At 39.2% G+C, this 16,136-nt stretch overlaps 1 long non-coding RNA gene across 3 annotated transcripts in view; it reads left to right on the top strand.

The window, feature by feature from the left end:
• The window catches only part of LOC129785124 (uncharacterized), a 176,572-nt gene that overhangs the window by 150,759 nt on the left and 9,677 nt on the right, over positions 1-16,136 (top strand). For 2 of the 3 annotated variants that reach the window (XR_008748727.1, XR_008748726.1), the window contains exon 6: positions 7,763-7,808. The exons of the other annotated variant lie outside the window; for it this stretch is intronic. This is a non-coding gene — a long non-coding RNA (uncharacterized LOC129785124). The remainder of the gene's footprint in view (positions 1-7,762; positions 7,809-16,136) is intronic. 3 annotated transcript variants of the gene reach the window in all.

Below are 16,136 nucleotides of genomic sequence, written 5' to 3'. Positions count from 1 at the left end.
TTCTTTTAGCCGGTTCTAAATATGGACTCAAAGTAATTAACTTAAATCTCTTTCATCAAGGTTTACTCTAATTTATCTCACATTTGTTATTGGTTAAGAGCATGCATCTGATAATTGTAGTGTAGATGCATGTAGTGTAGTATGTATTTGATGCTTAATGAATCCTTAAATCACAGAAAATGGATTCTGTATCTGAGTTCTGAGGATTGATTTATCTCCAGCATCTCTGGAGTGGATCGATTCGATCAGAATGACTTTGTCTTTATGACAAGGTTTGTAAAATCCGTGGAGATGCCATTCAATTTCTTCAGTAACTAAAACTACGTTCCTGAAACTTTCTGAGTATTTAGCTTTGTTTTGCTGTATTTAATTTTTTTCTTTAGGAAATACTCTTATCCAATCCCCACCCACCTATCTTGGTCCCTCATTTTTATATTTGTCACTGGAGACCAACAGAGAATTTTCAGATTCAGAAGACCAGCAATTATAGGAACAGGACTGATAAAATTATATGCTTTCATTACTCCCCTTTTCACTAAGTCACATCCTTATGAGGAACATCCTTTGTTGGGATCTCTGTATGAGTAGATGCTGCCATCATCATTTGCAGGGAACAGGAAAGCAAAGAGAAAAGGAAATGTGCTGGTGCTTGGTTTTTTGGTACATAATGACTTCCCATCCTTCTGAAATGAGCTCTGGGCAAGCAGTTCAGCTGGAGGAGCTATTTTGCTGGTGGCATCTCAAATGTTTTGCATGTCATAAACTTTTAGCAAAACTTGTTTCAGGAAGAAACTGATCATTCCAAACAACTCAAACAAATTAGAGCTGTTCAAGTCTAAGCAGCATCTTAGATTTGAGCATTGCTAGATTACCAGCAATGCAGCTGAATTATTCAGGGTGTTCTATAATCATTGCAGGATGCAAGTCCTATATATAATTCACAGATTTCCTGTAAGGCTTAGAAGTACAAAATACTGCTATAAGAATGGTAAAGGCAGTCCTAAGCAGCTCCTGAGCACTTCAGATGCTTTTTCCCTTCTGGATGGGGTTACCTGAGGAGCTGACAGCTGTGCTGTTGGAATAAGGTCTGATAAGTATCCTGAACCCTTGTTGTTAGAGAAGGGGAGCTAGCAGAGCCTACTGAGACTGATGTTGCGTGGCCATACTGGGACCCAACTGCAGGTACCCCAAATGTCTTCTGCCATTTCATTTCCTTTCTGTGAACTCTCATGGAAGGTCCCTGTCTTCTTTGGCCCTCTGACCAAGTGTCTTGTGACCTTTGACAGTGAAGACCATTATATGCAGCTTATTGCATATAGAAGACTGATCACTGTTCTTTTGGATTGTCATTTCTCAGTCTGGCTTGATCTCAGCAGCATATTTCTAGGGTATGTTATACTGTAAGGCACACATATATAAGCAGGAAACCAGTCTGTACTATATCATTAATACTTTTATAATAAATCTGTAATCACCAGAAATTATGCTGCCCTGACAGCAGATTAAACTTCAGTGGTCAAAGGGGCAAAAAAAGGTCCATTAGCAATGGAAGGTCTCAGGCATCCCCTCGAGCAGTGATGAGCACACTTATTACTTCATTTCTTTATGTTAAAGTTCTCACGAGGGTGGCCACAAATGCTCTGAGTGCTAGTAACAAAGCACAGTCCTGGCCTGTTTAGAGTGTGGAAACTTCATTTTTTTAGCTATGCAGCAGTTCTTCCCACTGAAATGAAAGGGTTAATATTATTTTGTAATCTTGACAGCAGCCACATACGTAAATCAGAGGTATGCTTCTTGATCTGCAATAAAAGACTGTGGAACCAGTCAGGCTAGGGAAAAAAACAGCAGAAGCAAAGCTGAGGGTGATCCAGATCTTCATAAAAGAAAACAAAGGGGTGTCTGCACAGCACAAAGCAGATACCTGAATTACCACCAGGGAGCTGCCAAGCCTGACTTGAGAAGCCCTGCTCAGCAAAGTCCTTCTCAACGAGGCTATTTAGCCCCTGTGGAGAGCTGCACTAATACGATTATGTGACTTATGCTGCGCAGGATTTTTTGCTCAAAGGTACCTAAAATCTTTACACAGGATTAGATCATGTGGCATAGAAATACCGTTAGGAATTGCTTGACTGTATCTGAGGATATGAAAAGCAGGTCAGTGTCCTTGAGTGCTTTGTAGAGCTCAGAGGAGAGCAATGATGCAGCAACAAAAGAGTGTATGCAGTATAGGCATTCTGCTTTGTTTTGGATTCATCCAGTGAAATAACTATGAATTTCGACATCGAATTTGCTAGCAAACACCACCAAAAGAGACTCTCTTGCTCTATATGTTGTGGCATATCCTATAAAAATAAAGCCTGTTTTTATTATTGGAACTGACCATGGTAACACATCAACTGCTTTCAGAATCTTCAATGCTGTTGTATTTTGTAGGCTTGTGCCCATCTAGACTTGGGATTTTTATACCGAAGCACCTTCTGACTTTCATTTATCAGCTTTTGTGTTTTCACAAAAATGATTAATCATTCTTTCCTATACAAAAACCATAATCTGTAATGATAGTGTCAGAAATGAGTGGCAGTCTGCAAAAAGTAGAACATGCTGAAGGAATGTCTCTATTATTTACAATGAAGTATGTGGTGGGAGGTAAAAGTGGATCATCATGGTTTTGTGTATAGTAAATTATAGTTGATGTATATAACGATCAACTGCCAGGCCTAGAGATAAGTCCATGTCTTCTCCATTATCAGACAAAGCCTGTAATATCACTTCTTTCAAATTCTGTTGTCTGTCTCTCATTCTGTAGAGACAGAGGCCTCTGTTTCATTGAAATCCTTGAAAATCCAAAGTGACTTCTTTCATTAGGAATACCACAGTTCTGTTGCATAGCTGAATTCCCTGCCTTTCAATGTAGAGATATTGTTCTGTACCAGGTAATGAGCAGTACTCTGGTAATGACAGATAATGACTTGGATTCTGTGCAAGTGCATTAATTGTATCCCTGGTTGAGATTTCCTCTTTATGTATGTCCAACTGACAGATTAAGACAGGATATAGTATTAATGTTTTTCCTTTTCAATGAAATGTGAATAATTTGTATTTCTATGTATATACCTTACTATAACATCAGTGCAGCATATCATATGGATCTATCCAAATTTAATGTAGAACTGTAACTGTAAAAGTATTCATCCAAGAAAAAAAATTATAAAACCTGGGATAGGTCCATACACTGGCAAACATATAGAGCATGTGAAATGGGCATAAGGGTGTGGATATTGACTTTGTGAGTGGGTATGTAAGCATCCAGGCTATTCAGTATATGCGGTTTCTAGAAGCCCTTAGGTGCTTATGGTCAGGACTGAGCATTTGAAGAAAACAGAATGGCAAATGAAGGCTTTATTGGTCTTTTAAAGCAGGTGGGCTTTTTTCTGTCTAGAAAAGATCTACACACAGATATTTTACATTAATCTTAAGATGATTTTTTAAGTACTGTCATATATCAAATGTTTGATACCATTGGTTTTCCACATGTTCTTGTGAATGATTTGACAAGGAAGATATGGTACTATCTCTGAGCTTTTTGTCTTGCCTTGTGGTAATGTCATTCTGGTTCTAGTTCTGCTCAGACTCATGTGCTAACTTTACTTCTGTTTACATCAGCAGGAATGTTAATGGTAATAATGCTAAGAACATATGTATGTCTTGACAGGATATTAGTCCATGTGTGCACAGGATGAACATAAGTCCAGGCTTTCAGCATGTTAATTTTACTTCGTGTTGTGCAGGCTAACAAATTCTGATTTCTGTTTCCACTTCTCAGACTTGCAAGCAATTAAAAGTGTGGCAGACATCACTTCACTATATGGGTAATGAGACCAAATCAGGCCATAAGTCATTTGAGACTGCAGTGATATATATGATTAGTCACGTGTGAACTAATGCTTCACAAATTTATGAAGCAGTTTTGCAATACCTAGAGGGCAGCCACATCTAGCTCATTGACTCTTGTAGGGGACCTCTAATCAGTTACAAAGCCACAGCATCTTTTTTATCCAGCAATTAAAATTAGAATCCTCCAGATTAGATTGGCACAAGGATTTAAAATCTGTACTCAACCTACAGATATAAGTGGTGTCCTTAGCTGGCTTGTTGACCACAGAATATAATAACAAATTATTTTTTTCTAATTTAGCAATTGTATTTTTTACTTTTTTGAGTTATCTGGAAATAGGCAGGGTTTTTTCTGCATTTTTTTATATTCAAATTTTGAATCTTGGAGGATTCTAGCAATTCTATATGAGTAATGTGGTCCCTTCTTCCCTTCCCAAATGTTCCTAATAATAGCATTAGCAAAAATAATTCATTGTTTTTCGAGAAAAATGCCCTTGCCTGGTTTAAATCATAATCTGTTCAGACACTGCCTTTCTCACAGCCTGGGAGATGTTGATAACTTTTGCATTGCACCATTACGATGTCATCCAAAGAGACAGCAAATATTGCAGATTAATGCTGCCAACATTGAAGTAATTACTCTTTGAAAGTGACAGGCATGTTATTAAGGCCATATGGCATTATACATAGTTGGTGTAATAACTAATCGGAAACAGCAGTATTTCTAGGCCAGAAATGTTTGGCAACATATACTTGAATAAGACTCTTAGTATTGTAAATATATGCATTTCTTGCCAGGAAACCAAGGAAACCACCTATCCTAAGGAGGGCAATCACATCTCCTTTCTTGCAACAGAAAATATTTGTGAGCTTGAGGTAGAAGTAACATTTGCCATCTCTTTTCTGGTCAGTTAGGAATCAGAATGGTCATCATAATCCATAAAGGTGGGCTAGCTAAATCTTTCTATAAGAATTCCTGTTTTGGTTGCAGTCTGAGAGTGTACAGTATATGTGAGTGATAGAAAATTACCTCTTAATGACCTTCAGGGAAACTGCAGAGCCCTCCACTGTCCCAGGCAGCCTGGTGAGCTAGGAGGACAGGACAAGTTTCTTGTGGAATCAGGGCAGCTTTGGATGCAGTACAGCTGTCTTTCTGATCTGGCTCTCTAGCACCTGTGGAATAAATAAAAGTAACAGTAGTGAGCTTTACTTTTTTCAGATGGGTCTTGTACTGCTCTAATTAGAGTGCTGGTTCTGAGAGAATTTGGTTAACACTGTAATGATGCTAATGCAGTGGGACTGCAATTTCCCCAGTCTCTGCAGCAAAACTGACCTTATAATGATAGACAAACTAAGCACAGGAAAGGAAAGCTGAGTTAAGTGCTGGTGAACAGACCAGCTTCACACATGGGGGCACAGCACACTGCTCCATGAGGTGTATCTCAAAATTAAATGACTCATCTCTTTCATCTTTTGCAAATAATGCAGCAGAAGGGTGGAAATCTAGATAGCTGACTAAAAAAGAATACCTATGCCTATGTCAGATTGGGCACCTGAGCGGACACTTTTCCACTTGTAAAAGTGAGCTAGTTATTTAACCTGGGAGCTGTGAGGATCATTTAACTACCATTTATAGAGTACAGAGGAGCTAATATGAGTTAGACATTTTAATTTGCAGTATCCATGACCTTGCTAACTTGTGTTCTTCTTCAGCCCTAGAAATTGGTTAGACTTGTGAAAAGAAGAGAAAAAAAATACATTCTTTTTCACTTGTGCTTGAATTCAACTTACTTAGCGGTCACATACCTGACTATGCTTTCTCAGTGCTTCAAGATATTTTATTGTTCCCTTAGAGGTGCCACAATGCCTTCTGATGATTTTTTGGTCAGTACCTCATGCCACTGATACTTCATGTGTTTCATTTATAGAATTTTTAATCATGCTTCTGACGTATTCTTTTTGGCATCCTTTCAACTCATTTGTAGGCACTTAAAAAGCCAAATGTTCTAATTTTTTTTAAAATACAAGAAAATGGAAGCAAAATGTACTTTCCATACGAAAGAAATTACAGAGAGGCAAATTCATACCTGTCACTGCTCTGTAATTTTAATGTAGTTAGATCAGAAATGTAAATGTAACCCATGGTAGATCAGAAAGTAATGCTAGTGAGAGCAAATATACACAGATAGCTCAGTTTGGTTTTGTTGAACTTGCAGACAGTGGATTATAATTTTACTCTCATTTGCGTATTCTGAGAAAGAACATTGTCCTTTATCTGGGTTGTTGTATACTGACTAGATCCACTTTGAATCCAGCATGGTAATGTGTTGTTCAGAACTGAGGAAGAGAATAGCAGTTCCTCTGTTCTTGGTAGGTCAGAGAGGGGAAGGAAAGCTTCCACTGGAAGTCTCTGCTCTGGTAGGACTTTCAGTCCAATAACACTGCTGTTCCACTTGAGCAAGCTGTCGAGTTAAATATGTTTCTGGAATGATGCTTCTGGCATAGCCTGCTTAATGCATATGCAATACATGTATTCAAGTAAAATAAAAATGAAATAAAATGTGCAGTGAATGTGTGAGATGGAAAACCTTATGCCATTTTTATGACTAATGTTGATGAGCTTGGGTGTGAAGCTGTCTTTCCCTAGAGCAGGAAGAGAAGCCTCTGGTGTTTAGAGTTGTAGCGCTACTACAGCCAGGGTTCCTGGAGACGTAAAACAGAAAATATAAGACTACATGCCTATCCCCTTGGGAATAAAAGGCAGAGCGACAGATGGACTGTAATTGTTCCAGCCTCAGGACAAAGGAAGGGCATATCATGGTCTTCTTGCTAACGCAGACATGTCTGTGGAAATAAATGGCAAAACCTACATTGTAAGCTGTATGACAAAGAGCCTGACTTTGAGATCCAGAAACACTCATGTGAAGTGAAAAATCCCCGCAGACATCTATGAGTATTGGACCTGTCTTTTCACAGGTGCATTGATGTTTATTCTAGTGTGTAGCAACTGGTGACCAGAAACCGATACAGGTGCTCTTTTACAACTGATATACAGGCCTTCCTCTAGTTGGGAACAGTTCCAGTTGACTGTCTAAGACCTTGCATGAGCTACAAATAAGGGAAAGCTCTTCCTGTGTAATGCTGTTTTGCCCTGTCTACATTAGAGGGTTTTACTGAGCACCTCCTATTGTTGAAATTGGGACTAATCCCTACGTGATATAAGATCCTGTATTTCGATTTTGCAGAGATAACAGTAACTGCTCAACAACCCTCTCTTCCATTTAGACAGGTATGAAAAATGCTTGTGTGAGGCAGACCAGCTTCTGTTTACTGTTTAGCAGGTGAACACTTTGTGTGCTGGAGGGCATGATGAGGCAGGGAGGGAAAGAGCAAACAAGATTGGAGGAACAAGGACATCTGCTGCTTAAAGACAAATCTGATGTAATTGAAGTAACTGAAATGTGGCCAGTTCAGGAAATAGGCTGTAATATTACATTACCCAGATACAGAGTTTAAGGACAGGCAATTCTCACTGAGAAAGGAGAAGGAGATATGACAGTATAAATGAGGAAGGATATTATGCTGAAAACAGAATAACGTTCACATGGATAGCAACTCAGAGACACCTTGAACTTGAGGCTAAAGGCTGAAATGGTAAAACAATCATAATAGAAAACAATTACTGATCTCCCAGGGCTAGGTGAAAAGACAGATCAGGAAATATTTATGCAGATGGAGAACTGTACTTGGGCTAGGACACTGATCATATGAAACTGCAATTACTCTGACATTGACTGGAATGAGAATTACAGAGGGACTTAGGAAGCTGAAGCTATGTTTACTGACAGATATTTTTTTTGTCCTGCAGCTTGACAACCAACAAGATTAGAGGCCATTTGGGAAAAGTTGCAATGGTTAAGTGAGGGCACACATCTGCTAATGCCAGTGTTCAGGTTGGAATGATGTTAGCAGAAAATGAGGGTGGAAAGAAATTGATGTTGAGTCTGAGTGTGATTCTGATTTCCAGATGTGGGGAACTCTGCATTCTGTTGTACTCTTGGAGCCGTTAAGTTTTGGGTGAATCGAAGTGGGTATCATTTTATTGGATGACATACAAAGTAGTTTTCAAGGATGTCTGTTCTGACCTAGCTTTGAAACAGAATCATTGACCCTAATGGGGTGCCCTTTTCTTTGTCTTAAACTTTGAAGAATGTATAGTTGCTGTAAGTAAGATTTCTGACTAGGATCAAAGAAGTAAAAAGCAAGTATCTGGCCAAAATTGCAAAGGTTTAGCTTTTCTAAAGGACAACGGAAAAAGGAGAATTATGCTGGTTAATTGGGGAACAGATTACAAAATACTGGAAAATGACAGGCCTGGAGCACAATTTAAATCACAGTTTGTTTTGATTAGGCAAAAGGAAAGCACTTGGTGTTTTTAAAGAAAAACATGAGGAGGTAGTCTATATAAGACACTGTGAAGTTTCCTTCTAGATTCCTTCTAATGATCAAAGGCTGAGGTTAAATAAACAGGATTTACTGTGACTGTGACACATGATACTCCAGTTACAGTAATCACATCCAACAAACCCACAACTTCTCAAGCTTATAATCAGTAATGTATATATACCATATATATGCACAATTAATTGGCAGCAAACCAGCAATGAACAATGGCTTTTTGGATCTTTTCATTTTGTCTGCTAGTCATATTATTTCTGACATACATGAGTTGTGCTGTGGCACTTGTCTTTGTCAGAACGAACTGATTCTTTCACTAAAAACAGTTAACTCATAATTTTTTTGGTGTATTCAAGCAAATAGCCTTGTATTTGCTTTGGTAATTTTGTGACTATATGAGGGTAAACTCAACAAGCTGACACTGAAGAATTCAATCTTTTCAAAGTTCATCAGATGGTTACAATGTAAGTCTAAACCAATATATAATCAATAATATAATACTGTTATATATAATCAATATATAATACTGATAGTGAAGCTATAGGAGGAAAGTATACAAAGAATGTAAAAAGTGTTTAAAGAAACTTTAAGTTGTGGGAGTAAACACTGGCTAATGGGAGAAAAGTCTTCACTCTTTATCTTGATTAAATAATGGAGTAATGTTTAGCAGTAAGACCTTTTAATGTGCCATACGATAATACACTATAAAGGAAATAAATATTAATACACAGTCTGTCATTTCTGTCTGTGGATTGTTATAAGAAAGGATGATAAAAGTCTAATGCAGAGATAATGCTAACCTCTTCCATGTTGTTTTCATTTATGCCGTGGCAGTGTGCTTCCATCCAGGTAACACACTGAGGTAGCTAGTGTCAACATATATTTTCAATTCATTAAGAAACTAAAGGCTGCATTTAATTTACCTGTTTTGTGCCCCTCTGAAACAGAAGTTGCCACTCTTCTTAGTGACAAATTGCAATAGCTACCCAAAGGCAAGTGCAATCTCTTTAAAGTCAATGGAATAATTCAAAAGTTGGTTCCTCGAATAACCCTTAATCTCTAATTCATTTGAAGGCACTGGCAGTCTCTCCAGACAGGGCTGGACTGTGGCCATTACAAAGAACTTAATCGCCCTTTAAGATAAAGAGAGATCCTAAGTGGACACTGGTTGTATGCACAACTAGCTAAAACTGGACTGGCCTTTCTAGATGCACAAGAATTATTGCTGGAAAGGCAATAGCTGTCCTGCACCCTCTGGGGTGATGTGACTGTACTGCACAATGCTCCAGGCTATGCTAATGTGACTTCAGCTTCTTGGTTTGAAATAAAGTTTAGCCAGTTTGCTTGGAGCACACACACGGAGTATGCTCACATTTACTTGCAAAATACTTTCTTAACATAGCGTGATCCAGCATAAAGCTATTGAACTTAGGGTGTGCTATCTGCAGTGCTTCAGGGTAAGCGTGGAGGACACTATACCCTTGAAGGAACTGGAATTTATATGTTGGAGGATAGAGATTAGCATGATATGGAGGTAGCTAATGCCAGCCTGCAAAAAGGTGAGTTGCTGTTCTGTCTGGGTAGTAGAAGGAATTCAGACTGGCAAGGCAGAGATAAATAGTTTTTCTGTGAGATGCAGATGGCAGCAGAATTACGTGGCTCAGACAGACCACGAAAATCATCACACATACCTATAGAAAGTAAAATGATAAAGATGCAGAGAAGGTCCCATTCCAACAGTCCTTAATTACATAATCTGTCCTGCAGAAGTCTTTTAAAATCCACAAGACAATTTACAGAAAGACCCTTGCCTTTTCTTACATTGACATACCATTGTTGACTAAACTGGTGGTGTATATTTGTAATGATGTAATGAATATTTGATGTAAAAAAATGTCTCTCATGGGAGCTTCTGTGAGCTGTTTGCCAGGAATGTTCATCATTCCTTTTGAAGTGTTAACTCTTTTGTATGGACAAAGGGGGACTGTTATATTTCTCCACTCATTCTGCCGGATTCTCAGTTGGTAAAAATCAGCATATATCTTTTGGATTGAGATTAATGGGGCAGCATCAATTATACCACACATGGATCTGTCATGGTAATTTAATAAATTTATAAGTCTTATATTTCCAGAATAAATATGATTTTGAAATGTGGTTATCATTAATACCTTTTAATAGGCACACCAGATTTACTATATCTTTCAGCAGTCCTGCCTGGATATTTCCTCTGTAGAATATTTATAGAACTTGAGTAAAATGAGGGAAATAAAATGTTTCAAAAGAATTTTTTGTGCTTATGCATTTTGCAGGCCAGAGAGTAAGGGTTTCATGCATCAGCACACAATTCCTACTGCTTCTTTCAGAAGTTCAGGAGTGATGTGAGTAGGGTGAACGGGTTGGCTGAGACTGAGGTAGAAGAGGATTTACATAACATACTCAGGATATGCTCTAAGGGTAGCCTAGTAATTGATGTGATCTATCTATAAGTTGCAAGGGGGGAAGAGGGATACAACACAAAGGAGCAATAGCATGGAGGAGTGCTGCTGAGCTGCATGTTTAAGAGTCACAGCACTGGTACAAGAATACTGTACATTTCACTGTGGAGGTGCCTGGGGGGAAGGTGGTTTCTTCTGCGTATTCAAGTTATTTCTAATGTACAAGATTTTGGGCATATTTTCCACAAATAACATTAGCATACAGCTGCTGAATGCCAGCTAGTATTGTGTTGTTCTTTCTGCAGTATGCAGATGTGATTAGTGCTAAAAATAATACCTAACTGAAAGCTCTGGGAGCTGTATATCTTTCCAATAATTCATCTTTCTTCTCAACACCAAAGAAATAGTAAAAATAGTCACAGAAACAAGAAAAAGAGCATAGCTATATTCCTTCTGCTGTCTGCAGTGCAATTTTATTCACTTAGCTCTAGCAGGCTGATTTCTGAATTTCTACACACACACACACCCCCCCCTTCCCTAAAAACACCTTGTCTGCATTTCTGAATATCTTTTTGAGCTTTCTTATTTGTGTAAAGGGAATTACTGCCATCTCCTGGTCAAGCGACAGAGAATAGTAAAATACGTCCACCCCCTCGTAAACTGTACATGTACAAGCACCCCACTCCCCGGAAACAGGGATTTTCAATGGGAATCCCCATGGATTTGGTGTAGGCCATTCCGGTACAATTATTACACCAGTTATTTATCTGACCATTCAGAGAAAGGGAGCACTTGACTCATCGTATGTTGGCAACCTGGTCCAATGGGTCCTGGCTCATCTGAGATTTGTACGTGGTTCCATCATTGGTATAATACGTGAGTGGAGACAAGTCACTTATCTATGCTATAAAAGGAGGACAATCTAAGCATTCTTTCATTAGACAGTATCTTAGACTTCTTCAACAATAGCCCTTACAGATCAACAGTACCCCTCTGTGTTGCAGATCAACAAAAATCAACACAATGAAGTGACCATTGTGGCACAGGCCATTCATTCATGAGCTTAAGAATCAGTTGGGGTGAATGCTAAAGGCACAGCTGAATGTCGTCGGTTCCTCTCAGCTAGCCATATATTGCCAGTAAATGCATTATGTTTTCTTTACTGTTTAAGTAACATTCCTGTGGCCGCGTGAGAAAGGGGACAAAACAATTGCCTTTAATTTATTGGGAACATTCTTTTCTATAAGGCATTTATGTTTCCCTTAAGAATCTAATCTTTGGTGTGATTACAACTTCTGTGATACTTCTTCATCAGAAAATTCTGGCTTGTATGTAAGCCAGCTTAAATATTTATTTATCCAAATACCAGTTTGGAACGGCCATCTCCAGTTTTTGTCTTCCAACACTTTGCCTTTATTGTGACCTCTGAGATCATATGCAGAAGTAATTAAAAAAAACGCTTAAGTATAGCCACCTCCAGAGTGAATCTGCCAGCTACTGAAATATAAATTTTGAACTTCTAAATGCTAGTATGCATTGTATATCGTGGTGTTTGGAAAAGACTTTAAAAGTACGGAGGCAAATCTGGAAAGTACAATTACAGCATTTTGAAAGTTTGGCTTGTGTTTTATGACAACAAGTTGGTCCTGGTTTCAGCTGAGATAGAGTTAATTTTCTTTTCAGTTAACTGGTACAGTGCTGTGTTTTGGATTTTGGGTGAGAATGATGTTGATAACACATGGGTGTTTTCTGTTGTTGCTAAACGGTGTTTATACTAAGTCAAGGACTTTCCAGCTTTTCAGGCCCTGCAAGAGACTGCTGGAGGGGCACAAGAAATTGGGAGGGGACACAGGCAGGACAGCTAACCAAACTAGCCAAAGGGATGTTCTGTACCATAGACCATCGTGCTCAGTATAGAAATGGGGGGAGTTGGCCTGGGCCTGCCAATCCCTGCCTGGGGACTGGGTGGGCATCAGTCAGCAGGGGGTGAGCAATTGCATTGTGCATCACTTGTTGGTTTGTGGGTTTTTTCCTTTTGGATTTTGTTCATCTCTCCCTTTCTCTTCTTTTCGTTACAATTATTGGGGTTTTAATCATAATTATTATTATATTTTATTTCAATTATTAAATTGTTCTTATCTCAACCTGTGATTTTTATCTTTTTCATGATTCTCCTCCCTGTCCCACCAGGGGACAGGGGGTAGTGAGTGAATGGCTGTGTGGTGCTTAGTTGCTGGCTGGGGTTAAACCACAACAGGAATCCTTAAAGAATGAGACCAGAGGCCTGCAGCCATGCAGAACATTTGACTTATCATTTAGATTCATTGTGCTTGTTCACATTCTTTCTGTGCTGTAATTCTACAGCTCTCTCAATGGACTCCACATGCAAGAGATATTTTGGCCGGTAGTTGACACCTCTTCCCAACAACAAGACCAGGAGCAACATTTAATCTTATTTGTTGTTATTCATAATTCCATTCATATTTATGATGAAGTGCAATAGTCTATTATTACCCACTGTGTAGTCTGTGGGACTTTCAGGATAAAGGACTTTGTGTTTAATGGTTTTCATGTTCTTCCTTCTTAAAGAGCAGAGAGTAATTTATGGCAGTCTTTCTCACACTCAGTAGGCTTCTGCTCATCCCATTAACTGTTTCTAGTAAACAAATGATCTCAGAGCGTTTTGTTATGCCCTGAAGATGCACATGTTTGTATCATATGTATTAGCCAAATGTTCTGTAGTGCAGGAAAAAACAAATGCAGCAGAACAGATAATCGTAAAAAGCCTGTCACCAGGAAATAGTTTAGAAGAAATCAAACCTGACCCCAGTAAGTTTTGGGGTTTTTTAATTATCTTCAACAGACATACAAGATGAATGCAGATTAAGATTTTTGACCTGTCTTTGATATAAAGCCTGACAACAGCAGCCAGCAAAGCAGAAATGGTACAGATTTAATCATGGATTTTGCCCACATTCAGCAGACCAGCAGGGCACTCATTTCAGAGACTCGTAAGATTATTCTTTCTCCCCTGTGAAATCCTCTTGCTGCTTTCTGGTTCACTGACAACATCTGAAGATGCATTCTGATCTGATGTGGTGTCACTAAAAAGGAATTCTCTCTGGACCTCATCAATGATAGAAATTGCAGAAGATTTCCATTCCAACCTGGTAATTGATTTTTAAACTCACTTCAAAAAAATACTTGCCAACCTTGCTGAGCTGGGAGTCAGTGAAAGATTGCACTTGTTTTCCTGTTCTCTTCTATAGCACCCTGCTTTTCTGTTGCTCAAAGGATGAAAGCAGTGAAGACAGCAATGGTTTTCATCCTAACAGTTTTCATCCTTGAAGTTTACTCTCAAGACTATACTTTCCTAAATCTAAACAGTACAAGGCCATCATGCACTGTGTGCCTTTCTACTGAAAAATAAATCATTATTGTTATCATCTATTCACAAGGTCCTTCACCTAGCTGAACCTCCTCATCTCCCCTCATCTCCCTTCAGCTTCTCCCCTCTCCTGAGGTTTAAAACTGAAGGCCAGGATCACTATGCAGAAGATGATGGATGTTACCAGACAGTTTTCACTGTGCCTTTGGTGGAGGCACAAGTAGAGTTGACAGGGTAGGTTGGCCATCTGCTCATGGTGTGTTTTATCACAAAGTCAGCCCGAGTTTACTAAAGATCATTCAACAGTGGGATAAAGTGCACCCTCCAACTGCACTGAAGCAGATGAGGTGCTGGCATGAGCTGTTTGATCAGAGTCGGGCCCTGAGGTGCAGCAGGGGGGCAATATAAGCCCCTGGTAATGCCAACACCTTAGCTGCCAGCAGCCGCCTTCATTGTCATTTTAGTGCCTATGGCTGCAACCCTGAATGGGCCACCAGGAAAATCTTTTCTTAGGTACGTCTGTGTCCAGAGTTGCAGAAAGGTGAAGACCAGATTTCGCTGAAGTACCTCAGAGTGAAGTTACACAATGTGGAAGAGGCAGTACAGCAGCTCATCTCTGCTGAGAGGACAGCCTGTTTCCCCCACTCCCCTACTCCGTGCTTTCCTCCATCACCTTGTACTGATTCACTGAACCTTGCTGTGAGCTGATTCAGCTCGCTAGCTGAGCAGGAAACACCAAAGGAAAAAATGAATAGATTTCTGCTGAGTTAGCGAGTTGAATCAGCTCGCAGAAAAGTCGGATGAGTGCCAAACCCGGCACAGGATGGGGCTAGAACCCTGCAGCTGGACCTCGTCTTTCTGGCTGCAGCAGTGGCTGGCTCTCCGTGGGCGCTGCATACCCTTGCTCTTAGGCAACCGGCCCATTTGACCTTACATTTAAGCATACATTAACTGCTTTGCTAAGCAGCATCTAGAATCAAAGGAAGGGAATTTTCAGGGTACTAAATTAAATTAATGGAAATCTGTTGGTTTCTGTAGGTGTTTTATCTAGGGAAAGGCTAAAGAGGAGCTAAGGATTTCAGTGTTGCAGGACATGTCAATCACATGGGTGGATGCCAGCCTGTCTCTTCTCACTGTTGTAGGTATAAAGTGATGATGTTTTGTGGTTCTGCAAAGACAGTTACTTATTAAGAATCTCTTCCACATAAGATAGAAGTTTGTGAAGAAACTATAAATAGGAAAGAAGAATTTATTATTTTACAATCTGGCATATTTTCATCTTTGTTCTACTGCATCCCATGTTAAATCATACTGTAGCACTTACTGCAGGACTGAAGCAGCTGTATATAAGGGATCTGAATGCAGGGAATCAGATCTTCCTTCCCTTTATACTGGCTGTTCCCTTTCACTGTTTTCAGTGGAGACATACTTGAAAAAGAATTAGTCAAAAGCTTTTTAGATACTGTTGATGGGATTCATCTGTAGGATTAGCTATTGATCCTGTAGCGGTGATCTTAGTTTTAATATCAAATGATCATTCTTCCTGTGAGGAAGCTGGCTTAAATGGGAAGAAATGCTTCCTGACATGGTTTTGTGAAGCAGTCATCTCTTATGGTATTTTCAATCAGGAAATGAAAGAATGTCTCGGTCTTCCCCTTGGCAGACCCATGGTCTTCACTGTTTTGTGGAAAAGGGAAAAGAAAATCAGGTGATTAAAATGTAGCATCTCCTTTTAACCCTGCTCTTTCTGAGACTTTTACTTTTCTCATTTTTTTTTGTTATTGCAAGAGCTGATGAACTGTAAGTAATTGGTAAGAGAGAGAATAGATTGCGCACTTAACCTTACCGTCTGACTTAGTTAATCTTCCAAAATGCAATTTATTCTGAGTGCTAACTGTAGTGTGTTTAATGGAACACAGAGGTTAAAGTGAGAAACTGGAAACAAATGCTCTCTATCT

The sequence above is a fragment of the Falco peregrinus genome, chromosome 9 (assembly GCF_023634155.1).
Source record: "Falco peregrinus isolate bFalPer1 chromosome 9, bFalPer1.pri, whole genome shotgun sequence".
Taxonomy (NCBI): domain Eukaryota; kingdom Metazoa; phylum Chordata; class Aves; order Falconiformes; family Falconidae; genus Falco; species Falco peregrinus.
The sequence above is the reverse complement of the archived record's forward strand: the minus strand, read 5'-3'. Positions and strand labels throughout refer to the sequence as shown.